This window comes from Pezoporus wallicus, unplaced genomic scaffold, assembly GCF_028554395.1.
Source record: "Pezoporus wallicus isolate ANWC-B61680 ecotype Strahan unplaced genomic scaffold, APGP_CSIRO_Pwel_v1 contig_13283, whole genome shotgun sequence".
NCBI classification, from domain to species: Eukaryota; Metazoa; Chordata; class Aves; order Psittaciformes; family Psittacidae; genus Pezoporus; species Pezoporus wallicus.
In genome coordinates this window covers 224,728-252,568 of record NW_026638878.1, presented here as the reverse complement: position 1 = coordinate 252,568, position 27,841 = coordinate 224,728, and the positions used below count along the sequence as shown (strand labels likewise).

The window sequence follows — 27,841 nt, the reverse complement described above, 5'->3', positions numbered from 1 at the left end:
AAATATCACCCTCTCCTGCCATCACCAGCGCACTCTTCCAACTCCTTCAGCACTGCCAGCACAAGTGCAGGGTGAACCTCCACATATCTAAAGGCTGATTTTTCAATCAGAGGAGCACTTCAGCCTCCCAGAGTTCAGGTACTTGTCTCTCCTCTGCCACTCCTGCCTCTTGAGCGTGAACAAGAGGGCTCGAGCTCCCAAGAGAACAAGCTTGGCTATGAAGTTGCTAGTGCCTAGGGCTCGCGGGTTGGGGGTGGCACGAAAATAGCCACTCTCCAAGCGCTGCTCCGTTATTCACCCTGTCTCAGCCACCATCAGCTGCTTCTAAATACAGACAAATGCTGCCGGCCTTTGGGGAGCTGCCACTGAACACATGGGAATGACGATCCCGCTGCTGGGTGGCTCTGGGAGAGCCGAGACGTCAGGAAGGAGCAGCAGCAATAATAAACAAGGAGCGAACCGTCAGGAAAGGTTGATCTGAGGGCAGGGTGACGGCTCTGCCGGGGATTTTCCTGCGCAGGCTGAGGGAGGGACTTGGGACGAGTTGTAGGGAAGCAAGAGGCAGGAGCAGGTTGCACCTCACCGCATGGCATCCGCCCCACCGCGATGCTCCTCAGTGCGCAGCAGGGACACCCCTGCGCTGGTAGAGCCTTCTGCTCTCCCTCGCTCCAGATGGAGCAGGCGGGGGTGCCTGCAAGCCTGGATCAGCCAGATCCCGCAGCCAAGTCCCTGCCTGCCCTCTCCGTGCTGCCACCTGGCACCAACCGGCACAGCAGCATTTCCCATCCAGAACCACCATCCTATGGGATCTGCTACCCTTCTCTTGTGAAGCTCCTCCAAACCCACCCAAGCAACGTGGAAGAAGCCACCGTAGTGCTACCGGAGCTGGCAGCATCCAACCCTTTACTCTTTTCTTTCTTCCTTCCTCTACTTTTATTCTCCCTTCTCTGCAGAGCCAAAACATTTTGGAGACTGCATTCTGCATTAGCCTATTCTTCACCTAACCTCCTATCTCCCTGCTTCAGGATGCTGTCTGGATCCGACCAATTACCAGCTCCCTTGATGTATAACACCATAAAACCCTTAACCTCATTATAGAAAATTTCTTTTGAATGGCCTTTAAAAACCATCTCATTACACAGGAAGAACTGTAATTACCTTTAACAAGACAGAGATATTGTGCGAGCGGCTGTGTTTGGGCTGTCAAAACAGCAGCGGTGGGAGTTCATCTCCAGCTGGTTTCACCACAAGGGCAAACTCTCTGGAACTCCCTCCCCTGCCCCTCTCTTCATCCTGGCCCTCCTCCTGCCCCTCATCCCTCCCTTCTCCACGCCTTCACCGGGCAGAAGCAACTCCTTCCTTGGCTTCGCTTTCCAAGATAAAGCTCATCTTCCCAAGGATTCATCGCTCCCATGCTCCTGGGCTCTGCAGTCCGAGCAAAGCTCTTGCAAAGCCCATCCCTGCTCTAACACATGGATGATGCTGTCCAAGGGCCGCTAGCATCCCTGGGCTGAGGGCTGGGCTTGGCCAAGGGAAGGTGATGATGTGGATCCTGGGAATTGCCATTGTTATCCTGTGGGGATAACACCGTTCCCAAGCAAGACCGCATGAGTTTAACAGGGAGGGCTGAGTGCCCTTTGCCTTTCAGGGAAGAACCCCGCTGTCCCTGCTCCTTCCAGCCTTGGCCTCTGTTGCCCTGCTCTGCCCCTGCAGCCCATGGGGACTCAACCCTTTGCAGCCCTCTCACAGCTCATCCCTGGGGGGACCGGAAGGGTTAAACAGTTTTCCTTTCCTTCTGCCTGCGTGTGACTCCAAAGAAGGTATTTTTTCCCAAACCAAAATGTTTCCATCCCATCTGTCACCAATGTCACTGCCCAGATCCAGTGAAAAGAATGAACCTCCTAAGAACCTGACATGGCTTTAGAACGCTCAGAGCACGTGTTGCCAGAGCTGGGATCTCCCCATTTCTGGGTGCAGTGTTTAAGCCTTGGTGTTCACCCTGAGGGCTGCTCTGTCCTGGGGTATTTCTGCTGCTGCTTCTTTATTCCTGCCTGGGTTGGGCTCTTTTCTGGGGGCGTTTTCGTATTGACAAAGGAGAAACTCATGGAGCAGCCTTTTTACCACCTCTCGCAGCCCTGGCAGTGCTCACTGTGGTGTTAGGTGCTGATAAAGCATTTTCCATGTATTTCCCCTGGTTTTGAACATTTATGGACAAATAGAAAGCCAGGAGTGGATCCACAGGGCTCCTGGGGGCACACAGAACCCCTCAGCAGGCAGGTTGCTCCATCACTTTGGTTAGTCATGCTGCCACAGTATGGTTGCTCTCTGCTACATGGAGGAGGAGAGGGTGGACACCAGGAACCCAGCTGCTGTGGGTCAAGCTAATTGCTTGAAGGCCTTAATTGCCCTGAGCATGCCCACCTGGAACCGACACCTCACCCTCTCCAGCCATATTTAAGCTCAGGGCTGGCCATTTCTCTTCCTTCCTGAGTTTCAACATGGGTGGATGTGTTTCCTTTTGCTCCTACATGCCCGCCCGCCTGCCCATGGGGCATCTGGACTTGGTTGGTTGCTGTTGTTGGACCTGGCTGCAGCACCCACCTCTCCCTGATGCGTTTGGAGCCTGGGTCCCCTCTGCTCCTGCCTTGTGTTTCCTGAAAGAGCAGCCAGCCCTTCTGTACCCTCATGTCCAGGGATGTGCTTCTGGAGACACCTGGTGAGTTTTGAGCCCATAGTAGAGGGCTGATAGCTGAGCTCTGGCTTTCCTGGCACCCCAGTCCAGGAGCTCCCTGGTTGGGGTTCCCAGTGCGCATCTTTGGAGCTGGGCTTTCTCAGTGTGCTGTGCTCATGGCCCTGGGCGTGCTGAGGACCAGCTTGGGGAGCCAAGCCAGGCTGATGTGTGTTACCCACCCGTGGTCCTGTTCAGGAGGAAGGTTAACTCGTGGGGCTCACCCTTGCCCCTCTGCTCTCTGGAGCAGGCAGAAGGGGTGCCAGGTCTGTAGGGAGGAGGTATCATGCTTTTATTTGATGTAAGATGGCTCTGGTTGATCCAGAGGTTGCGAGTGAAGCAGTTGTGCTGTGTTTGCCTGCCCTGCAGCCTGCTAGCAGGGCTGATTTTCTTTTCTCTCCCCTAAATGCCTTGGGGGAGGCTTGAACTCTGCACAGACTCCTCTTACATCTACTAAAGATGGAAGTTAATCACCTTGGGGTGAGTCCATATTCAGTGTTTGGTGGCTCTGGGAAATGCTCTTGCTCCTCTCCTGCTGCCAGCACCTGAGTAGGAGCCTCAGGGCTCCATCACAAGAGTTGTGGCTGCTTTTGCAGCCTCCCTTTGTGCTGTGCTGTAGAAGCACATCCTTGGCTTGTGCCCCCTTGTGTTGTGGGGGTGACCCCTGTGATGTGCCCATGGGCAGGTCCTCTTGCAGCTGGCTGCTGTGGTCAGGGTCCTGCTCCCCCAGGACTCCAAGGCAGCAAGGTCCCTGTGCAGCAGGTCCTGGTGTGCAGCCTGCATTGGATGAGGAGTGCTCCTGTCCTGCTGTAAGTGCCCTCCCGAGAGCGACTGCTCAGCCTCGGTGCCTCTGACCTTTGCAGTGCTGAGCAGTGGCATTGGCTGCTGGAGCTGCCGTGGGCTCTGCTCGCTGTCTAATGAGCCTGTGGGGATGGAGGGGGACTGGGCCACCAATAAAAATAGAGAACATTGAAAAGGTCAGAGCTGTTTGGTGTGACAGTAACTCACAAAGCTCTTCAAGTGCTGCATCTCTCACTGCCAGCCCCTCTTCCGTGCCTAGGGGCAGCTTGGCTCTGTGTGGCTTGCATGGCCCTGCCCAGAGCATGGGGCATGTCCACACCTCTGATTTTGCCCATTGGTTGCACCTGGGCAAGCTGTGCTGGTAAAATCCCCCTCCAGAAGGAGTCTTCAGAAGATGGGATTTGCTTTCCTCTTTGTGGATGGAGAGCTGCCTCTGTGGTTGGGCTGTTGTATCGACTGTTGCTTGCAGGTTCCTGCCATCATCCCTACAGCAGGACGGGTGGGCTCCTGGTTGAGGTGGTTTCAGTGTCATGCTCTGGAGCTGTGTCCTGGGTGTCACAGCAGTGACAGGCAGGGGCCACAGACATCCTGGAGGCTACTTGGTCCTGTGGGGTACAAGGGGCTCTGGCTCATCCCTGCTTGCTGGCAGCTGAAGATGTGTTTAGTCAGATGGGTACCTGGCTTTTCTGTGCCCCTCTGGCAGCCCACCTATGATGGGGGGGAGGGACCTAAGCCTCTCCTCCTGCCAAAAAGGGCAAAGCTCTCCAAACCTGTGCTGATTTTGCTGATTCAGGAAATCTGCCTTTTCTGAGGGCAGGGGGAAGCCTGCATCCAAAAGTGCTCAGACTGGCTCCACTTCCCTAGTGCTAGTGCAGGGGGAGTCCCCTTTTCTGCCTCTGACCCCTTCTACTTCTCTATCTCTGTCCCAGCCCATCTGCCATGGGCCACTGGCCGATGGGGCCCTCGCCTCTCCAGCCAAGGTGCATTTGATGGCTCCTTATTGTGGCAGAGCAGGGCCCAGTGATCTCTCCATGTGCCTGGCTGTGGAAGCATGCTGCAGCCTGCCAGGTGCTGGGAGCGAAGGGAGAGAAAGGTCTCTTGAAATCACTTATTTCAGCCCACCAAAATCACGACAATTCAGTGCTGAAGGCTCCGTATCAGCCCTGTGCCACAATGACTGTTATTGGACAATATCAAGGAGCACTTTTTGCAATTCCCTTTCCTGTGGGCAAGAGGCATTTAGAAATGACAATTCATTGAGCTTAGGAGTGAAAATGTTGAAGTGCTGGAAGTGAAAACAAAGGAGCAGGGGGAAATTGTGGGTGAGTGCCAGGCAGGCAGGGCCATGAACTGGCACAGCAGCAGCTCTTGTCCTGGATGCTGCATTCCTCTTCTGGATGCTGATTTCTCTGCAGCCTCTGTGCCCAGTGGTTGGGGTTTGCCCATGTTTCTGCCAGAGGAGACTCTTTCATGCCACTGTCTTTGGTTAAATGCAATGGCTGGATTATCCCATCACCACCCCACTGCTGTGCTCTGTGTGCACCCTACCCATGGCTGTGGGCACTGGGGATGTCTGCTCCGCCTGAGGCTTTCTACAGCCCTTGGCTTTGCTATTGCATGTCTTCATGTGGTGTCTCAGGGACAGTCTTTTGTGTGACATGTACTTCAGTAAATATGTAATGTTGTTTTAAGGTTTTATTGCTTTTATGCAGCAGTAATGTAATGCTATTCAGAGAGCTCTGGCATGCCTATTAGCAGCTGAAGTGGAGCAAAGGAAGGATGTTCTTCCTCTTCAAGCCCATCATCTTCCCCTCTTGATGCTCTCAGCCATGATATAATGGCCTAAAGGAGACAACTTGTCTCTGTTAGCACTCAGTGAAAAACAGTCAATGGGATCGTTAGAAGTGACTATGGATTGGCCTTGGTTTTGAAAGGGATCTCAAATGCTTGGCCAAAGGCCCATTGGAGCGTTTTCAACTCTTGCAAAAACCATCTGCTAGACAAATGGTTTCTAGAGTTCCCACCAGGATCATGCTCTGGGTTTTGGGGTGACCCCTGTGCGGAGCTGCAGGTGCTTTAGTCAGCCTAGGAGGTGTCAGCAGCACCCCGTGTGTCACAGCCCCCCAGCAGCTTGAGGCGGCTGTCAGGCTGTAGCTGTGTGTTGGACGGGCTGGGAAACACTTTCCTCCCTGGGATTCCCCTGATGTGGGGTAGAACTTAGCTCATGTTCCTGGCTGTGCTCAAATCTGCCTCTTCTAGGCTCTTCCTGGGCAGGGGTATTGCCTCTGGAGCAGAGCTTTGTGCCCCTCTCCCACCCTGCTGCAGCGAGGTGCTTGAGCCTATCTATGCATGGGTTAAACTGCTGTGATTTGGGGTTGGCTCTTCAGCACCTTGCGAGTTAATAATTGTAATAGCTAATTTTAGTGCAGTGGCACTCCTGCCATCTGAAGTTGCCGGAACATGTAAGTGACACAGATTAATATTACCCAGGAAAAAGCCAAGCTGCTGGTGCGAGATCAGTAGATCAGAACTTGGTGACATTTGAAAATACATCTTATTAGCAGTTCATATTTTGGCACTCTCCATGCATTCCCATGACCCCCCTCCCTCCCTCCCTGCTGTCCCAGGGAGTTGCCATGCCCGTGGTTGATGATGGCATGTGAAATAGCATTGCATGTGCTGGTTGCCACTTTGTGGGTTTTCTTGTGGATGACAAAATCCTTCAGGGATGGAGATGAAAGTGCTGTTGGTCACTGTGGTGCAGGACAAGGAGCAGTTAGCGTTTTGCAGCTGTAATGACTAGGGCTTGCTTCTGAGATTGCTCGGGGCATCTGAGCACCCCCAGCAGGTACCTTGGTGTTCACGTTGTGTGGTGCTGTTGTGACCAGGCTTTGCACAAAGGTGAGACCAGGGGAGCAAAGGGGGCCCATGATGCCCTGGTCTGTCCTGGATGGGGCAGAGGTCCCCTGGAAGGACATCATAGGGCTGTGCTGTTGGGTAGATGAGCAGGGGCTCTGTGCTTCCAGCACCTTTTACCAGTGTCAGTGAGGAAGGGTAATGCGAGGGCCCTCCCACAGCAGGGCATCTCCTTGCCTCTCACTGCTCCTTCTCAGGCCCAGCACATGGGGATCCTTGCACAGAGTTTGATGGTGTAAAGTGGCTTCCTTGAGGACAGAGCTCAGAGTGAAGGCTGTGTCTGCTGTGCCTCTGTTCCGGGGTCTCCTGCAACTCCTGTGCTTATCTCCTTTTCCCACGTGCAGTGGATGGTGCTGCCTTGATTTGCTTGTATGAGTCAGGCTCCTTGGCAAGGAGCTCTGAGCTTTGCTTCGCAGCCAGCTGTAACCGTATCTCTTCGGGGCATGCACACACATGTGCGCACACCTCTCCTCTCACATGTCTTGCTCTGCCTTCTCCTCCTTGGGAGGAAGCTAATCTCTTCCACAGCCCCTCGCCCCTCAGCAGATTAAAGCAGCTCTCTGCTCCTCCTGTGCTGCAGAGGAATTGCCAGGATCAGAGGTTTGGATCATAGCTGTGGGGGATGATCCCTCTTCTGGTAAGCCTGGATGAGAGGGGTGGTGTGCAGCTATTCTGCATCAATGGAGGATGCTGGAGAAGATGCACTGGTCCCCAGAGTCAGCGGGAGCTGTGCTGGCTTTTGCTCAAATGGAAGATGCTTGTGTACACTTCTGTAAGCAATGAAGTGACTCAGGATGCCCACTCAGTCTTCTCCTTCCACAGACTGTTCCCACAGTCCCTCCGGATGTGTCTGAAGCATCCTAAATAAGACCTGCGCGCTGTGCTGAGCTGCTCAGGAAAAAATAGGCCACTGCTTTTCTCACGCAGGCAGCATTTAAAGAGCTGTGCAGGAGGAGTGTGGGCATGTGGCTAAATCAGAAGCGAGGAGCTGTCCCCTCCTTTGGCACCTCACCTGTACTGCATGAAATGGGGACGTTGGGGAGCCACGCTTGCAGGCTGGCTGGCTTTTTTGGGTAGCTTGCTTGCAGTGCTCCTTCCATCCAGCAGGAATCACTTGGGAGAGGCAGCCTTTTGTCTCTGTGGCTGAGCTTTCCCAAAATGGCTCCATGTTTTACCTCTGCTCCCAGGCAGTGGCAAAACTTGCTTGCCCGAAGTGGCTTAGGCACTGCACCTCGCAGGAATCCTGCCTTGCTCCCCTGATCATTTCCCCAGCCAGATGCCCAGGCAAAGCATCTATCTCTGTCTTCCAACCTGAGATGCTGTCTCCTCAGTAATTAAATGAGGAACATCATCTCTTTATATTTCTGTCAGCCGATTTCAAATTACAAAGGGACCTATAGGACCAAGAAGAACCTATCCTCTCTTTGGGGATCGCCTGCCTTTTGATTTAAGGTTTTTTGCAGGCTGGTAATTCCATCTGAAGGTCTCCTGCGATACCGCGGTAACCCTTGGATGCTATTCAAGTGCATCCTGGCCCCCGGCGTGTGCTCATTGCTTCTTAATTGCTCTAAATAAGTTGGGAATGATGAAATTAAAGTGCCATTGATATCAGGCAGCCCTGGCACACTGCAGTTACAGGCAAGTGAGGGAAGTGGACAGATGGGGGGATGTTAGGATAATAGGTATTAAATGCAGATTTTACCCTGTTTGGGATCCCCACCTAAGCACAGTTCAACTTCTCAGCGCAGCAAGCCTGGCAGCTTCCCTGCTGGTGCCCCAGCTGAGCATTTGGCATGGGTTGGGTACAGACAGGACATAAAACTGAATGACCTGCCTTGGTTCCCTGGAGATTCCTGGACACTGCACTCTCCAGGGGTGAGAGTATCCAGGCAAAATGACCCTGAATCCACACAGTGTCCTCAATCTGTGAATCCTCAGTTGCCAGCCCTCGGGGCAATGTGGTTGCTCTGAAGCAAATAGGTGCAGTCTGTTTGGGCTGTGCTGGTTCATCACACAGGCAGGCCTTGTCCTGATGTTCACTCTGTTGATCTGAGAGCTGGGTTTGGGTCCTTGCCCCTGTGTGGGGACAGCACTGGCAGTCATGTTGGTCGGGAGGATAGCGGAGCTGCCTGGGGAGAGACAGATGTGGTCGGTGTCATTCAGTAGCTGCTCTTGTGCTCACCTGGAAACGCTGCTGCCTTTGGTTTCCTTTGATTGGCAGTGTTACTGTGGCCGTAGGAGCAGAGGGGCCTGGACAGGACCTGAATCCAGATCTGAAGCAAAGGCAGCTTTGTGACTATCTGTTCCCACTCAGAATAGGCTCGATGCATAATCTATGGGGTGAAATTCAAGTCATGGGGCAATGCAGACCAGGAATCCAGCACTCCTCCCCATGACTGAGTATCCATCCCATCCCTGATCCTGCAGCGAGAGCTGCCCGGATGTGATATAACACGATGTTCAAGAAGAGCATCTTGGCTGGAACACTCCAGTTTTGGAGCCTGCAGCAGGTGGCTGGTCCCAGAGCTGCAGGAGAGGATGGGCTTCATCAGCCTGCAAGAACTTGCGTAGCCTTAAAGGAGTGTCCAGCTCTGGTACTGTGCAGTGAGGAGCTTTCAGGGATGGATGGCAGGTACAGCACAGCACTTCTCTTTCCAAAGAAATGCCAATCATTTTAATCACTTGCCTGAGATTTGGGCCCAGTCCAGCCACCTGCCTTTGGATAATAACTCTCCCAAGGTTTCTTGATCTAGTCTTGAGAAACACTGGTGTCATTGGGACGCTTGAAACGGATGGGAGGTGCACTGACACGGCAGCCAGCTGGCCTGCAGGATGGATGCCTGGTTGCAGAGTGATGGAAGGTTAGATTTGCTCAGTCCAAGCCAATTCTATTCCTGTAACTGGCCTTGGCTGTGACTTCAGCTTCCCCAGGGCTCATCGGATGCTCACCTCGGGGTCTCTTGCACGAGCTTTGAGTTGAGATGGCTCCTGGGCAGCTCTCCAGGCTCAGGGCTGATATTTAGGAGTTCAGGACCTCTGAATTCCTATTGTGTGTTTAAGGGCCAAAGGAGACCATTTGTGATGCACTGCTCTCACTGGCTGTGCAACAAAAGCCAGAAATTGTCCCCCTTGGATTCTTTTGTCAGTGCAGTAAATGTGGGTGCACTCAAGCACATGGTTCCCAAAGACATGGGCCTTGGCCCTGCTGGCAGGCAGGAGAGGTCTCAGGGAGCTGCAGAGGCAACTCTCTGTTCCTAGCTGGGGCATCGGGAGCAATCCTTTGGTGCTCCTGGAGTGCCTGGTGCTCCTGGCATCCTGCTCTGGGGTGCATAGTCTGTGTGAGGGATCGTGGACCAGCCCTGGACTGATCCCTGTCACTGAGTGTTCAAACCTCCCCAACACATGGCATCCCCAAGCAAACAGCTCCCACTGTAGGAAGTGGTCACAGTGGCTGTAAATTCCTACAGAAGAAACACCCTGGATTTGGAGGGGTTTGGCTGTTCATTCATGGAAATATTCTTCCCTAAGGGATCTCCAGGTGCAGGGGTGCGAGCAGGGTGCTGTATGTGCTGTGTGGGCAGTCAGTGGGCCAGTCTCCCTGGCACCCAGCACCCTGTGGTCCTGTTCAGAACTGCCCTCCCACCTGTGCTGCTGCTCCCTCTGCTTAGGTAGGAGCCCCAGCCTCTCTGCAGTTGTGCTCACAGCCCAGCACACTGGATTATTGACAACAGCCAACGTATGTGCTGGTTGCACTGTGACCTTGAGATCCCCTCTCACTGCGCCCTCCTGCCTTTGTGCTGTCCGGAGCCCAGTTAATCCCTTTCTCCTTGTCTTGCATCTTGTCTTGACTCATCTCTGCTTTTGCCTTATCTTCCTCTGCTTCCCCTCAGTCCCTTCCAGGAGGTGACTGCCTCTGGGCTCAGTTCCTTGGGCTGGGACAGCCCAGTCTATGCCAGCTCCCATCAGGAGCCATCCCCTGCTCTGTGTGGCTGAGCACAGTATGGTACATCCATGGTACACTGAGCACTTTGGCCGGTGCTGAAGTTGGCTGTTCCTGTTGGGCAAGGAGGGGAGGAAGGAGCAGTGCTGGGTGGGAAGCCCTGGTGTGCTGGGCTTGGCATGGCTGTGGAGCGGGAAGGGAGCAGTGCTGGCTGTTCCCACAGGAGCCCTCACCCTGTGTGACCCCTTTTGGGCCTCTGCATCCCCCTTGGCTGACAAGGGCTGTGCAGAAAGCTGAGTGGGCACCGGGGCTGTTTTGCCATCAGGCTTGATGCTCTAGACTCTGCCTTGCTGGTCTGTGCTGTGGAGCATGGGCACAGCATCATCTGGGGGAGCCTCACTTCTGGGGAGCAGATCCCCTGGGTTGCTCCAGCTGAGTGCTGGCCTGGTGGTGGAGGTGCAGTTTGTAGCACAAGGACTCTGCTGGTTGGACCTAACTTCAGTATCCCGTGGGCTTTGCATCCTCTCCAAACAGGGCAATGTTGGAGATGCTGTCTGACACAGCAGAGGGGGTTGCCACTGGTCCCTCCTTGCCCTGTGTGCCCAGAGGTGTGCTGGCTTTGCCACCACCTGCAGGGCAGTAGGTGGAAGGAAGGAAGGACTTGTTTTCCCATCTTGATCCTTCATGGCTGAGATTTCACGGAGTCTTTCACCCAGAGGTGAAAGTCACTCACCGTGGCCACCTTTAGCAGCTGCTTCTCTGCATTGTGGGTTGTAAATGTCCCCTTAATTTAGTGCCTGCAGTGCACTAAAGCAGCAACCTTAGCACAGCCTCTGCATAATAACCAAAGAAGCTCTAGATGCTTTGCTCTCAAGGCTGCTGTCGTTGTCTGCTGTAGCCCCAGGGGCTGATGTCTGCCTTGCCCCTGTGGTACCTCTGCTTCATCCCTGCTGGGTACCACAGCCAGGTCTGCTTCTGGAGATGGAGTCGGTCAGATGCTCCCAGTATGGCTCCGGGATCTTGCCCCATCTCAGCCTGTCACTGAAGCACTGTGCTGCTCCTCACACCAGGCTGCCCCTCTGCCCCAGCACCCCACAACTTGCTTTTGGAGGATAACTCCCTGTTAAATAGAGAGATTTAGCCTAACCCTGCCAGGCAGGTGAAGTCCAGGCAGTGAGGCACTCCCCAGATGTCTCAGTGCTTTTGGCTGAACTCACTAGTGAAGGGTGTTTTTTCGCCCTCACAGAGGAAAGTAACAGCTCTGACCTTTAGGGGAGAAATGATGAAGGCTCGGAGTTTTCTTTCCTTTTTTTTGTTGCTGTTTTTCTTGCAAAGTATTCAAGTTGAGAAGTATTTTTTGCTTAAGCAATTTATGCCCAGTGGATAGATTTATTCCATTCAGCTGCCAGCCACAAGAAAGCCCCATTATTCTCAGTGGCAATGGCTTTCTTTTCCTCAGTACTCACAAATACTCTTGGCTAAATCTCAGTTTCCATTCCTCACAAACATGAGGGATCAGGCCCTCCTGCCCCATTCATGATGGTGGATTTGCCTCCCTGTACCCACTTCACCTCCTTTGCTGGCCTGGTCCTAAGTAAACATGAGTGATGCTCAGGACCTGCTCCTAAAGCCCCCTGTCTCCCCATGCCAGATCCCATTCTGCTCCCTTGTTATATCCATCTCTCAGGATGGAGGCTTTGGCAGCAGCACTTCTAAATCCCCCATTGGCTGCTACCTCCCATGTTTCTGCTCTCAACCAACCCTCTGTTGCCTTGGCTTTTAGTAGGAACAGGGCAACAAATGGATTTCCAGGCTCCATGGTTTAGAATCCTCCCTTCAAGGGAGAAAGGGAAAACATAAAGATTCAGTTTGGTTCTGAATGATTCATTTGATGCATATGGCAGAAATGCAGTGAGTGTTTGGGCTTGACAGTGGAGTCTGGACTGGGGAGAGGGGAAAAAGTGAGGAGGTGCTTAAAATGAAAAGCAGGCTCAGAGAGGGAAAAGGGAGATATTTCCTATTAAATACACCCAAACTGGCTGGTTTTGGTGCTGACTGATCACTCCTTGCAGTAGAGAGCCTGAGACACAGCATCCCTTCCCTGATGGGCAGCTCACTGGCTGACTCTGGTGCTTTTGCTTTCCTTAGAGCTCAGGTTTGCAGCCTCCTCACCTCTCTATAGCACAATGTTTTCAGGACCAGATGGGCTTAATTTCCTCTAGCCACCCCCGAGCTTGGAGGAGGCTTGAGTTTGGAGCAGGTCTGCCTCTTATTCCATGTGATCCCACCTGGCCGAGCCCTGCCTGTGGGCAGCCTGGTCTGCCCTGCGGACATGCTGAGGAACTGGCAAATCCCCCTCTCCATGCTGAGGAGAAGGAAGGCTTTTCTCTCCTAGCAGATAAATCTGTCTCCGTGTTACCTTAACAGTAGCAGGGGCTGAGCATCATCTTACGGGTTGATACTGTTGAGATGCTTAGTCTAAGCTTCATCTAATCCTCTTTCATCTAGCAATCGGGCTAGTGATCTCCTGGAAACAGGCTTCCTGACACCAGCCTTGGCGTTGCGGTGCATGCTCGTGCTGGAAGGGTGATGCTCCTGCAGCATCCTGGTGCAGCTGCCCCTGAACTGAGCCACAGGCAAAAGGGGCAAGGAAATGAAGTTTCTAACCTGAACTGGATTTGGGGTTTAGGTGTCAGCTCTGGTTTTCATAGTATTTTGTGGTGTGTGCTTTCCTTACCTGGCTACTTGTGGAACAGAAACCATGTTTTTACACCCATGACTTTGGGCTGAATTCAAGGTTGGAGGTGGTTTCTTGGGAATGCCCTCCTGATTTTGGCCTGTTTTGCTTCTGTGCTGGTGCACCCAGGAATCTTGCAGCTCTCTGGGGAGCAATAGCAAGTCTTGTATATTTCCATTTCCTTCCTGTGTGCTGAGGCCCTGAATTCAAGCCAGAATTTGGGGCTGCTGGACTTGGGTTGTGCTTGAGAACTCTTGGTCTGTGAACGTTGCAATCAAAACCTGATTCCTGCTTGGTGAAAGTGGGAGCCTTGTGTGTGGTTCAGTGGTTTCACTGCCCTTCAGGGTTACAACATCACCTAGACACCCACCTAGGGCACAGGCCTCATGTAGGGTGTAGGGATGGTGGTTGGACCTCATCCCTAGGGTCTGATTTTGACCAGCTCTGGGATAAACATCACCTCTCCTTGAGCAGGACAGGTCAGGTAGGCAAAGTTTTCCTTGATGACTGTTGGTGCTGCCATGGGCCAGTTGCAATGATCAACGGCTGTGTGTGGAGGGGAGTGAGCAACCCCTTCCAGAGATGGTCCCTTGGCTTGTGTTTGCTGCTGTTGCAATCCTTTGGGAGTCCTCCTGCTCCTCCTGCTTCTCCTCCTTGACATGGAAAACCCTGTGCTAGCAAACAGATGGGCGAGTGCACCTTGGGCAGGGCACGAGGTAATGGAAACCACTGCATGGTGGGGAGAGTGGAGCCAGGGAGCAGACCTGACACCAGGCAGGGCTGCTTGCTGCCACCACCCTGCCCCAATCCCTTAACTCTGCTTGGTCTCAGCCCCCAGCACCTTCTTCTGCCCCAGTTGTTTGTTTCTCCCTTCAGCACCCTCTCATGCTCTCCCCATCTTCCCCTTGCAGGGCTGCGTGTCCAGGGCTGAGCGAGGTGCCCCGCTGCTGCGCTGTGGGTCCCATGAGACAGGCAGGACCACGCTGTCCATCCCGCCTGGGGCTGCAGCACCCCGCTCTTCCTCTGCTGCATAGGGAGCCCCTCCAGTACCCGGAACAAAGCTGCGGAGCTCTGCTGCCACGGTGAGTCCCTGGGCTTCTGCTTTCCTTCCTTATGGAGAAGGACCAGGCTTTGCTTCCCTGGTTGCACCACGTGCATCTCCTCGCTGCAGCAGGCGTGAGAAACGGGCTCCGAGCGAGCAGCTTATGCACCAAATAATTGAGGTTTCAGTCAACAGAAGCAGCTCATGAATTCAGGTTGTATTTAGCAAGTGGTTTTGGCTGGGGGGGGCGGGGAGAAAAAGAGTGAAACACTGAAAAGTTTGATTTTGACATTTTCCAAATGAAACCTTTCAGCCATCTGTTCCGAGATGACATTTCGGTTTGAGTTTTTTCTAGGAGGCTTTTTTTCAGTGTGGGGGGGAAGCCACCTACAAACAAAATGAAAGCTTCACTTCAGACCAAACAAGATGCTTCATTCAGCCCCATGTTATTACCGGGGGTTTAAAATACGGCAAAGAATAAAAAAAGCCCACTTTGTTCAACCTGAATTCCTTTATTATCACCATTTGGCCACCAAAACGAGGAACCAAACCCTGACCCTCCTGTTTTCCCAGCCCTTATCCTCAGAATAAGGTGCTGTTGGGGTTAGAGGGTGGTGGAATGTGTTTTACACCAGGGTTGCAGGAGCAGGAAGCTTTGCCCTCAGGGCAGGGAGAGGGAGGTGATGGCCGCAAAACCTTCCTGCAAGGGATGTACTACACATTGTTGGGGGTTTTTGAGTGAGAGCTTGGGAAGAGCCTGCGGTGGCAGAACATGTTGTACCAATGACTTCAGGGATGGCAGGAGAGGCTGTGGGAGCTAATTTTAGCTACAGCAGAAAGCTTGTGCTGAGAGGAGAGCATGCTGTGCTGAGCATCCCAGGGATGCGCTGGAGCCCTGAGGCTGTGGTGGTGGCCGCTGGTACCCTGCTGTGTCCTGGCTGCTGTGGGGTGTCACAGATGGGTGGCAGGTTCCACTCGGCCCCATTTGCTTCCTGCAGAGCAGCATCTCTGCCTGTTGTCTCAGTGCTTTCCCTGACCCCTGTTTCAGAGTCTGGTTTGAGGGGAGGAATAAGTGCGATGCTGAAGGGACCTTCTGGTTTGTGTGGCCAAAGCATGGAGGGATGGGTTCAGACATCTCAGCTCGGTTTGGAGTCAGGCGTAGCAAAGTTACGGGAATGACAACCTCCTATCCCAGCAGCACCACAGCTTGCACAAGGGCAGCACTTTGGGCACTGAGGGCCACAAGCTGCCGATGTGAGGCAGAAGGACCGTGCCTCGTGGTGAACAAGATCCTACCTGTGGGGCTGCAGAAGAAGCCTGCAGAGGCTCCTTTTGGCCACTTGGTGACAAGGATGATTCATGGAATCAATTGGGCTGGAAAAGCCCTTTGAGCTCATCCAGTCCAACCATTGCCCAGCACTGCCAAGGCCACCACTAACCCACGGCACTGAGACCTCGTCTCCACGGTGTGTGAACACTTGCAGGGACGGTGACTGCAGCCCTGCCCCGGGCAGCCTGTTCCAATGCCTGAGCACCCTCTGGGGCAGGAATTGTTCCTCAGCTCCATCTAAACCTGCCCTGGTGCAGCTTGAGGCCGTTTCCTCTTGTTCTATCTGACCACACTTGCCAAATCCCATCCCTGTGAGCAGTAGGATAGCCCTTCCACTGTGCCCTCAGCTCAGTTGAAAGCTACCTAGAGAAAGAAGCTGCACTTTCCGTTTGCTACACCCTCTCCACCCCCAGCTTATCCCAAATGTGACTTTATCAGCCGTCACATACAAGTGCTGGATGTGGAGGCATGTGCTGGAAGGGAGATGCTGTGCTCGGCAGGGGCTGCCAGGCTCCTCCCTGGCGTGGGGCTGTACCTGCCCCGCAATGGCTCATGCCCTTCACCAGGAAGGAGGATTGAAGGGCTGAGTCGTAGTGGGGAGAGTAGGAGAGACCCAGAATGGTGCCATAAACACAATCTGTGCTGCAGGAATGCACCCACCACCGGCTCCCTGGGAGGAGCGTGGTGCTGGCGCATCCTGGCTCCCGGCAGCCTGGGCGTGCAGGGCTCCCACTGCAGCAGAGAGCCTTAACACAGGGCGAGTACCAGGCGGGTGGCTCGGTGTGTGGTGGGACAGCAGGTGTTTGATAGCCATCCTCGTGTGCTCCCCTGCTTTTGTCAGCACTGCCTCCCTGCTGGAGCGTTACAGGGATGCTGCTTTTGTTGCACAAGCAAAAACTAGCTGTTGAGAGCTATGCGAGATCAGAGGGGATGCAGGGCTGCTGCGGATCTGAAGTCAGTGTCTGCCCTCATTTGGAGGGGAGCCAGCTGTGCCCAAGCCTCTGCCTGCTGGTTTGCTGGTGGCTGTGGACCCAGGGTGTGATGGGGAGGGTGGTCCCTGTGCTCCCCATGTCTAAGGGGTCCTTGCAGTGTGCTGGAGCTCGGCTCTGCTGCCAGGTGCCTGGAGCCAGGGATCAGCTTCTGGGATGTGGAGTAGGTGCATGGAGGCGTTGCTCATGGGGCTGTGCATGCCCACATGTGGTGTGGAAGATGCTGGGTCAGAGGAGGGGGTTATCCACAGGGAATCCCTCCAGCTTCCTTGGGAGGGTCTTTCCCCAGGCCCTTACAGAAAGCCCCTGAATCCTGCTGAATCGTTTACCTCTGTTTTGCATGTAATATTCCCATCTTCCATTCTCTTTCTCTGTTTTCATCTCTCCTTCTCCCCCCCCCCCCCAATCTTTATCAGTAGCTAATGAAACAGGGAGAAACCAAATTCATACAGTAATTAAATTTACTTAGAGGATATTCAGCTGGAGTAATGAGAAGTTTAATTCAATGATTAGTTTTTTCTTTCATTAATTAAAAATGGATCAACGGTGCAGTTACAGTGGGCTGCATTGATCCTCCTTGTGGAAAGCTGCTGATGGAGGAGGAAGGAAGGCAGGCTTATCTTTTCTATCTTCCCTGGATGCTCTCCCTACACACAGATGCCTTTATGGTCCCCTGACTCTCAGTCTTGGTGTCCCTTCTTCTGTCTGGGTAAGGGATGCTGGGGGTAGTGATGGAGGAGTGGGGGACCACCCCCCAGTAGGTCCTGTCCCTGCTTTTCAGCTTAAAAAGGGATTTGTAGTATTTGCTGTGGGTGGAAGATTGAAAAGCAGGTCCCAGCCCAGAAGAGGTTTGGGGTGGGAGAGTTGTTTTCCTTCCCAGCTAAACAGCTTTTGATCCATCTGAGTATATTAAACTCATAAACATGCTTTTAGTCTTTTAAAAGAAGGGATCTGTGAAAGCAAAAATGAAGAAATAAACCAAGTAAGTTGCTTGCCATTTCCTTCCATGCTTTCTGCAGGCTCTCGAGCAGCGTTAGGACCTCAGGTGTCCTTGGAAGCATGATGGGCATGTTGGGCAGATTGTGTTCCTCTGAAGCATGGGTTTGCTCCTAGTTTTTACCTGGAAGGTTTATTTCGGTTGCTTTGGGGATCCTTGCAAGATCTAAATATTGACTGCAACCCCCATATGAACTCAGAGAATGGGAATAAAACCCCCCACAACAAGCAATGAACCAAGAATTGGCATTGTAAGATCCAGTCTGTGCAGAAGCTTTGTGTGTAAGGGGGTGGCTCAGGTGGAGAGAGCACTGCATCCCCCTTTGCCTCTGCCCTATATGTATTCCAAGTAATCTTTTCCCTGCTGCTGTGGTGGAGACTGTGTGAGGGTGAGAAATAGCCAAGGGCTGGGGGCAGTGAGCACCAGGCTTTGAAGCCAGTGGGTGCCAAGGGCACTTGACACCTCTGGGAATGAGCTGGTTCTGCTTTCCTGGGGTTGTCTCAGATGATAACTCCTTTGGAAGAGGAGGAGGGAGGCTCCTAGTCTGCCCAGTGCTGTGTCCCTGTGCTGGGAAGGGCAGGCAGAGGCCCACAGCAGTGTTCCCATCTCCTTTCCTCCGTGCTTGTGGAGCTACTTGGGATTTGGAGAAATAATAATGAGGGGAATATGTCCCGTGCTTTGATTTTTGTCCCTGAAACAGTGAAAATCCTGATGGAAAATGGTTTCTGGTGGTATAAAAGGTGAATGTGGGACGCTGCTCCTTCCAAACATGGTCACAGCCATGGCACCCCCTTTCCAGAGTCTGCCTGGCTGTTGTGGAGCTCCTGGCATCCATCAGGACCCAACCTGTTGTCTCCAGGGATGTGTGACTGTGCTTTGTCCTGGACAATGTTTTGGGCTGACCTTGGCTGTAATACAGCATCTCCAAATCCCAGTGCGTCTGTGGGAGGACCCCCAAACACCCCAGGTCCATGGCAGTGTCCCCCACTGATGTGGTCCTGAGCTGTGAGACCCTGCTGCAGTTCTGGTGCTTTGCAATTCCTGTCCTGTGTGATGCATTCCATTGCTTGGTACAACCTGAAGCCACCAAGGCTGGGTACAGGGATGCACCCAGGAGGCAAGCCTGGGGCTGAGCTGCCTGCCCAGGGATGCTTACTGAGGGCAGCGTGAGTCCATGCTGGCCAGTGAGTGCTATCTGGCCTTGCAGACAGTCACAGCACTGTTCTACAGCAGTGTGTTTTCAGAGGGATTTTGCATGCATGTGTTTCTTGAGAGATCACTGCAAATGATTCCCAAGTGCTCTGGCCCAAATCTGTCCCGGTAGCTGTCAGCAGATCAATGCTCTGCTAAGTACAGCCCCGCTCTATTTCCATGGGAAAATGGCTTCTGTTAAGCAGTTCATTCTGGGCCTTTCAGCAGCAAGTCCACTAAATTTTGGTAGTTGTGTTTTTCTGTCTGTTGCAGCCTGATTTAAAGCTTTTTAAATAGCAGCTCAGATGAAGATTAAGCCGAGCTGGGAGGGAGAGGGGGAAAAGCCTTCCCAGCTCCTGCCTTTCTCCTCCTGTTAGCCTCTCAAATGCCAGGTTTGAAGCCCTAATTGTGGTATCATTTTGCCCACAGTGCATGAGTGGAAAGCAGAGGAGAGGCCAAAGCCCAGCGTGCCCCTGGCATCCGACTGCCCAGCATCCTGCCTTCATCTGACCTGGGTAGGTGGCACACGAGCTCGGGCACTGTTGTATTGCTGAGCATGTGACACTCCCGTACCTCTGTCGTGCTGAGTCTGGGACTGGCATGGTTTCTGCTGCCATAAGTGTGGTGGAAATGCCTTCTCCCCCCTGTAGTTCAGGGCTGCTACCCAGCCCTCCTGGGGCATGAGGCAACGCGGCTTTCAACCAGGATCTGTTCTGTGTCTGGAACAGGTAGGAAATGTCGTGCACAGGGGAGGATTTTAGCAGGAAACATCCAACATGAGTATTTGGACAGTGGCACTGTTGAGAAAGAAGGGCTCTGTCATAGGGTTGTACTGCTCTGCTTTGTGTTACATGGTGAGGGGCAAACACTGCCTGCACAGAGAGAACCGTGGGTATCTGAACACTGCAACCTGGGGGATGCTGGGCAGAAACAGTCTCATCCTTCAGGAGAGGGCAGGCAAGAGGGTCCTCAAAAGGCAGTGCTTTTAGATGTCTCCATTACTGTGTCACGGCACCCATGCTCTCTGCACTGACCCAACCTCCTTTCAGTGCCTTTGCTGGAACAGTTAAAGGAAACAGGAGCAGGTTCCAGCTTGTACTGTACATACAAATCCTCACATGGAATCTGTGAACTGTCAGTTTGATGCAGGCTGTGTGTGAGACTGCAAACATCAGAGCTGACTGGGCTGAGGCAGTTCCCAGGATCTCAGTCCTTGAGAGAGGAAAAAGGCAACTCGAGCAGAATTCAGCTTCCTAAAGGGAAAAACCAACTTGGGGTGATTCAAGTATCTCCTACGTGCCAGAGCTGGGGGGGATTGTTCAAGTTGGATGTTGTCCCAGTTGGTATGAGATGATGGGGTGTGCTGTGATCTCTGCTCCACAGGAGTGGTGCTGCGGGGAGGGACACCTCTGCTTGGGGCAGGCATGTCCCATGCCTGGTTGAGAGGAAAGGGAATCGAAACAGAATGGCTGGCTTTCACCCCGACACGTGCACACAGATATGCAGTTTCCTTTTCCATCATGCTCTTTGCTCAAAGCAAAGAGCAGGCTGCAGAGGCTCAACCTGCTGCATGCAGAAGAGGGGCCTGTCCTCACCTTGCCTCTCGCTCCTGCATGCGAGGGGCTGTTTGAGAGCTATTTCCAGCTTTGCAGAGGGGTATTTCTAGCTTCTTGTTGCTGTTTCCCACTTTCTGGTAAGCAGGAAATGGATGCAGGCACTCATCCCTCCCTGTTCTCGGTCCCTGGGAAAAGCTGTGTATGAAGGATGCTTGGTCAGAGGAGTTCCCCCTGTGTCAGGGCTGATGGAGCGGGTGGACGCACCACGGTGATAGCAGTTTTCTGTCTTCACACCTTCTCAGCAGCAAGCCCTGCAATGCATTTATTCTTAGCGGCCTTCTATTAAAACAAAATTCAGCTGGGGAATGATTGTGCTGGTTTGAGTCCTCCCTGAACAAACAAGTGCTGAGAGCCATCTGCTTTGGTTCAGATTTGGCTATTTTCTCCCAGGGTGGCATTTGCAAAAGTTGAGGTTTTTTGCTAAGAGCAGTATTTATAAAATGAGGTGGCTTCAGGTTTCCTTGAGCTTTTCCCTTTGAGAAAGAGTGATGTCCTAGGAAATTCGGGGTGATGGAGGGGTGGGGGTGGTGTAATCTGTTTCAGCCTGGTATCTGCACTAACTAGGGCAAGACCAGGGCAGCTGGGCGCTATGGAGTGTAATGATGGGCAGCAGCCACTTCTCAGGTCCTGAACACCCCAAGGTCAGTACACAGCTCCTTGTCCTGCTCAAAGGCAGTGAAACAGGACCCAGTGCTGGGGGGGGCACATCTAGGCCTAAGCATCCAGTGCATGTAAGTCCTCTCCCCAAGGAGACTGTGAACCTTGGGGCTGGATGATGTGGGCAGAGGTTTTATTTAGTTCTGAGGCAGGGCTCAACCTGAGTGGATTTTTACTGCATGAGTTTTTAGTGTTTAAACTGAGCGACTCTTTGAACCGATGTGGTTTCTGAGGGATGCGTCTCTTCCTCTCTGAATGCATGTGCCATAAATGCTCCCAAAAAGTCCTCCCTCTCCTCTCTGGTGTCGCTAGCTCTGGTGATGCAATCACACTTGCAATAGGTCGGGTTTTCCACCGAGGCCCTGTGTCACAGGAATGTCTTGGATTTTCACATCTTAAAAGCAAGTTTTCAGCATCAGGGTTATGTCAAAAGCCTACAAATGTGACCGGGGCACCCAGGCTCCTCCTCTTATGCTGCAATGGGCCAGGGTGAGAGTGGGCTGGAGCAGGGAGAGGATGTGGGTGACGTGGGGATGCAGGAGGGATGAGGGGAAGGGGCAGGAGAGGGGAGGAATGGGAAGGCAGCTCCCTTACCAGAAGGTGTCTGTCCTGGGAGCGGGCTGCACTGTGCAGTCAGCACTTGTTGGAGCAGGAGCAATACAAGTTGTCAGGTGGAAAGCATTGCCTCCCCTGATAACCTCATTGTGCTGAGCGACCTCCTAGCTCTGAGCAAGGAAAATCAATGCACCAGAGCCAGGCTGCTCATGCGGCAGGAGACCCTGCTTGGGAGCTCCTGCCACCCCATGCTGTCCCCTGAGGGGACCAGATGGTGGGGTTTCAGGTAGGAGTAGCAGCAGGGTTGGGGTTGCTCCCAGGGAGGTTGTGTGGGACAGTGGGGATACTCGGGTCACTCTTGTCTTTGGCTGGCCCAAAAGCTGTGGCTATGTGCAGGGTGGCTGGAAAGAGGTGTGAGAGAAGGGATGCAATGGACATGGAGGGGTGTCCATGGCCTGTTCTGGTAGGTGCTGTTTTAGAAGGTCTGCTCCTTGCCCCAGTAGGGTCAAGAAAAGCCTTTAATTCCCTTTCTTTACCTGGTTCCCACTTTCTAGATGAAACAGGATTTCTTTCAAAGCATCTTTCTCTGCAGGTCGATGAAGCCATTAACAGAAAGAGATCGTTGTTGCTTCGTAGCTTTTTGGTAGCACATTTGCAGGAATGAATATTAATTGTGCAAAGTGCTAATGAGCATTCAGGCTGTGCAGCCCAAGGATGGCACCATGCACGCAGCTGCTTGCCCTTGCTACAAACCTGGATGCCACCACTGTAGTCCAGCAGCTCCAGAGAGCTTTTCAGTGCTGTGATTCCATGTGGATGCTTGGGGCCATGACGGGGACCATCGGGGGCTATTTGTGGTACCACGTTAGTGAGGCTGGAGGCACTTGAGGTTTTCTAGCAGTCAAACAGCTCTTCCAAATAGCATCGTGCACACACAGCTTGGGATGTCACATTAATGTTAAACACGGGGAAGAAGCAGGAGCAGGAGCTGGGTGCGCATGGCAGTTTGTTTCTTTGGGTTTGTATGCTCATGCTTTCTGCTTCGTTGCCCCCTGACATGCACAAGGGAGGAGATGGGGGTATGGGTTTTAAAAAGGCTTTATAAAAAATTACCTTCCATGAAATATTCAGGGCAGGCTGATTTCTCTTTAAAAACTGGTCTAATTATTCCTGCAAGGCTTCCAGCGCTCCTGGTCTCATTGTGTTTGGAGGGAGGCAGCAGGAATGCTTGACTTGAGATGGGCTTGTTTGTATTCATTACAGGGAGCTGATCATTGTATTCCTATTTGGAGATGGGGATCAGTGGGTTGGTTTGTTCCCATGAATATTTGCTGGTGATGGGCTAAGGGCAGGAAAGGAAATGGAGGCAATTTAGCAACATCTTGGGTGCCCTAGAACAAGACTGATGTCCCTCGTGCTCTAGGTGTGCTGGGCTGTGCACTGTGTGTATCCCACTGCTCCCTCCTTGCAGATGTGTGGGAGCCAGTGGTGGGGAGCGCATCCGCTTTGCTGTGAAGGGGAATGCTCCAGGAAGCATTAGGTGTGATCCCAAATTAGCATCCCATTCACTTGCTTCTAACTGTGTTAGCTCTGCAAGGCTAATAGGGCTTTAAAATGAGGTCTCTTGTCACCAAAATCAGCAGCTCTGACTCAGAATGCACGGAGGGAGCAGACTTGCTGAATAAGGCAATGTAGGTGTTGAGTGCTGGCCTGGCTGCAGCACTGCTGTGAGGCTGGAGAGAGCTGGTGTCGGAGCCTGGGAGGGGTCCTCAGTTCCCGTCTCGGTGGCTAAGCCATGGGTGAGGGGGATGAAGGCATGAGGAGGATGAAGGCGTGAGCATCAAAGCCAGGCAAACCGTGGAGCGTTCCCAAGTGCTGTGCCATGTTCCACAATTAATCACTTCCACCCACATTGCACCTTCCCCCTCCCCTAAATCCTCCCTCGCCTGGTGCTGGAGTGGGGGAACGGAGGCAGCTTCAGTTTTATGAATCAATCAAAGCCGATGCCTGCTTTTCAGAGCTGCTGATTTAGAGAGCCCTTTGCAAGTGTGTGCAGTATGATTTCTTATCGGAGCATGGCTCTGGAAGAGCCTGCCAAGAGGAGCTCTTCCAGCTCCCAGCCACATCCTGGGGAGCCGGGCTGAGTGGTCTTTTCATCTACAAATAAAACAAACAGGAACAAAGAAGGCAATAATATTGACTTTCATCATTGATATTGCCATTTATCTCAGTAATAATTAGTATTTCAATTGCTGGAAGGGTATAGCTCATAATTGCACTGTTTCAGGGGAGCTTGTTAATGTCATCACCAAGAACAGCCAGGCATAAAGTGCTGGGTGAGTGGGGTGGTGAGCTGGGAATGGAGCAGAGCTGGAAATGGAGGAAAGGCAGGAGGTGCAGAGGGGCATGTGAATGCTCTGGGGAGCAGCAGAGCTGAAAGGCTGAGCTTGGGCATGGGCAAAGGCTGGCTCAGCACTGACCTAATGCTCCTGCTGTGCCTGGGTGGAGGTGGGAGAGCCCTATGTGTCTGCTGATCTCAAGGTCCCTGTCTGCCCCTTGCTGCTTCCTCCAGCACAGTCAGAGCAAGCCGCACTTGTCTGTGTTGAGAAGGGCAAGACTGGTGCTTTATGGTGATCCAGGGATGAAGGATACTGTGAGATGCAGTCACAGCATCTTTTCCTTCAGCGTGATGCTGCTGTAACCACAGCTCCCCCATGTCACCCGCACACCAGGCAACGTGGGAAACCAGGGCAAGCTCTTGCTTCTGTCCCCATCTGCCCCCAGGATGCCTGTGCCATTGAGGCACCAGCTTCCCGCAGCATCCACAGTGCTTGTATTTGCTGGCACTTGGTTAGTCATTCCCTGTCCTCTTTAAAGAACCCCTCACAGCGTGCCTGCGGGTCCTTGTTCTGTCAGAGCTGGGTGCCTGGCCTGTCCTCCCCTGGGCTCCCAGAGCTGGAGGACGCTGAGGCTTCAGCACTGGTGCTGCTGCTCTCCTACGTTGCTGCGGAAGCTTTGGCACCTGACTGCTCCGTGCATCATCCTGAATCGGTCTGGAGATCCATTCTCTGCATCTGTTTATTTGTTTTAATTGCCCTATTAAGTGCATGTTCTAGGCCCGCCCGGGAGGGATGGCTTCTGGAATGCAGAGTCCTGAACATTATCAATTCCACAGGAAACACTGTCGCCACAGCCGCGGGGACCGACGCGTGGCAAATGCAAATGCAGGGCAGTGTTTTTATTGGGATTTAAATGAGTTTAAGGCTGTTCAGAATTACAATGCGATTTGAGTCAGGAGGGGCTTGTAAAACTGGTACGAGTTCATATATTATACAGTAAACACGCCAAACCCTGTGGCTCCTGCTGAGCACCTTCCCTGCAAGGTGGGAAAAGGAGCAGAGCATCTCTAGGACTCCATCCTGTAGGTCCCCATGGGGGAAAGGGCTGTTTGAGGTGGAAGGAGGAGGGCTAAAAGGCTCAGCTCTAGAGGTCCCTGTTACCAAATGTGAGCCTGTGGTGCAGTTTAGGCTGGTGGATGGTGATGGTCTCTGGCTGGAAGGAGGGGGGCTTCTGGATGTGTTTTGGGACAGGGAGCACTTCACCCATGTAGAGCTCCACTGGGAGAACATGGCAGTGGGTGCTAGTGATGCCTCAGTGCTGGCCATGCTGAGCACCAGGGAATCAGGATGGCACACCGTCCCTTTGCACTGAGCCATGGCTTGTCTGGGTGCTGGTGCAGGACAATGGGGTCCTTCTGTGGGCCTGATCCCACTCCAGGTTCCTGATAGCAGGGAGCTTTCTTCACTCAGGCAAGGATGTGCCAGCCCCAGCTTGCACCTCTCTGGAGAACTCATAGTACCCATGTTGCACAGACATGGCTCATGAGGCTTTAATGGATGTTATTGTAATCTATGGCTGTGTGGGGAGTTGTGCAGAGATGGAGGAGGGATGGGTGATGTGGCAGAGCTGGATGTGCCCAGGCACCCAGGGAATGAGCCACCACACTGGGTATAACAGATTCCTCGTCCGCTCCCTCAGCCAGAACAGGCATAAAAGGGAAGTTAGAGTTATTGGCTTGGGATGCTTGTGCCTCGCCTCATTTCAGTGCTGTGCTTTTGATCTCTGAAGGCTGGAGCTGAATATTTGAATGAGAGCTACGTGGCTGTATTGAAATCCTAGACAAAATGCCTTTTGTGCCTCCCTGCATGTTTATTTGCGTAACAGAGCGTTTTGCTGGAGAAACACGGGAAGGAGCTCGAGGGAGAGGAGCGAAGGTGGGGGGAGAGCACTGGGGAACTCGCAGTACAATTCCAGGACGCTTAAGAGCCTCTTATTGTCAGTGGCGAGACAGAGACATCGGAGGCAGCTCTGCCAATTGTCTGAGAGAAATTGCTTTGTTTGTTGGTATCTCGCTGGTTAAGTTTGTGGGTTATACGTACAAAGCACAGGAGAAATGCAGAAATACATCTCTATGCATATATATGTGTCTCTGTATCCGTAGTTATCGCCCATAAATGACCTTGCATGAAATAATGTCATCAGCCTGCACGGTGCTGCTGAGCTGGGTGCTTGCATTGTAGGTGTGGGGAGTGACCACCTCTCAGTCCTGCTGTGAAGCCACCAAGGTGCTGGCTCCCGTGGCAGGATGGGGCTGGCAGTGCGTGCCCCAGGAGGGAGCATCCCCCCTCCTCCCCTGAAAGAATGGTTTCACTCTCTCCATTGGGAAGAGCCTTTGGGGACCGGTAATGTGCTGCTAAAGAAAGCTCCTTTCCCCAGAGGAGGAAACTGCTGCTGGAGCCTGTGGGAGAGGTGAAGGTGATGGAGATGTGACAGACAGCAGCCCCGCTCCTCTGTCCTACTTGGAGGGGAGGTGGCAGGCTGGGGATGAGAAGGCACCCTGATGAGAAGGTGCACTGGTGGCATTTGGGTGGTGGTGGAGAGGCAATTGCTCAGCTCTCCCCTCCCTGCCAGTGCCCAGCTCTGCGCCAGCCCCATGTGAGGATGCAGGAGGAGGGCAGCAGCAGGGTCATGCTGGCTGGGAGCTGTGTGCTGCATCCAGCAGCCCAGATCAAAGGGACCTCAGCCAGCGACATCACTAGAAGCCTTTAATACCCAGCCCTGGAGCAGGGTTTACCCAAGGGACCCATTTCCTTTCCTGAACGTAAAAAACCCTAAACTGTGTCAACTTGACATTCAGGAAACTTTCATACCTTTTAATTCATTTATAGTTGAGCTAATTGCAGTGCTATTTTTGTTAGTTTTTTGATTCATTCTGACTTTGTCCTTATATGCTTTTTGTTCTTTAAAGCCATTTCATTATGGTGTTTATTACCTCTGCTGGATCTGTGGGAGGATGGGAGAAGGAGGAGGGATACCCTAGCTGTACCCATGTGCTGAAGCCTTTGGTAGCTCTGGTGAAGCTGGCTGGTCTCAACACATCAAGACAATAGAATCATATGATCATTTAAGTTAGAAAAAGGCCTTTATGATCCAGCCCAAGCCTTAACCTTGCACTGCCAAGTCCCCCACTAAACCGTGTCCCTAAGTGCCACATCATCTGGATGTCTTGAGTATCTCCAGGGATGGTGATTCCACCACTGCCCTGGGCAGCCTGTTCCAATGCCTGACAACTGCTTTGTGTAGAAATGCTTCCTAATAGGCAGTCTAAGCCTCCCCTGGTGCAACTTGAGGCCGTTTCCTCTTGTCCCATCCCTTGTTCCTTGGGAGCAGAGCCCAGCCCCTCCTGGCTCCCTCCTCCTGTCAGGCAGTTGTAGGGAGCGAACAGGTCCCCCCTGAGCCTTCTCTTCTCCACACTGAACCCCCCAGGTCCCTCAGCCGTTCCCCATCACACTTGTGGCACCAGCTCCATTGCCCTTCTCTGGTCCTGTTCTAGCACCTCAATGTCTCTCTTGCAGTGAGGGTTTCAACCTAACACATGGGTGCTTGGGGCACAGCCTCATCAGTGCTCAGGGTGATGGATGGTCACTGTCCTGCTGGCCAGGCTACTGCAGAAGCTGCTGCTTGTTCTGGTGGTGGTTGAGAAGTGCCCCTTCAGCAGCACTGGGAGAGCTGGCAGACATGCCTGAATTGTTTGGGCAGGAAAACACCAAAAAGAAAGTGTCCCAGTGTTTCCCGATGCTGTTTTCTCCATGATGTTATTGCCATTTTCCTTTAGGAAGAAAACTTTGGTTGGAAAGTTCCTTGACTTCTAAAGAACTGTGAAAACCCTTAGACATGTCCAGATGTAAAGTGAAATGTTGCTGTGCTTCTCTACGCTTTAGATTCACAGCATTTAACAGAACATTTTCTTCTATTAAGCTAATTCGTACTAAATTGTCAAAA

At 52.8% G+C, this 27,841-nt stretch overlaps 1 protein-coding gene across 3 annotated transcripts in view; it reads left to right on the top strand.

Annotated features, from left to right (window-relative positions):
- LINGO1 (leucine rich repeat and Ig domain containing 1) overlaps positions 1–27,841 on the top strand; it is a 150,023-nt gene that overhangs the window by 69,907 nt on the left and 52,275 nt on the right. For 2 of the 3 annotated variants that reach the window (XM_057412964.1, XM_057412962.1), the window contains 2 exons: positions 14,034–14,204; positions 19,101–19,186. The gene's annotated coding sequence lies outside the window, so the exon portion shown is untranslated. The remainder of the gene's footprint in view (positions 1–14,033; positions 14,205–19,100; positions 19,187–27,841) is intronic. The other variant, XM_057412965.1, reaches the window with a different exon arrangement.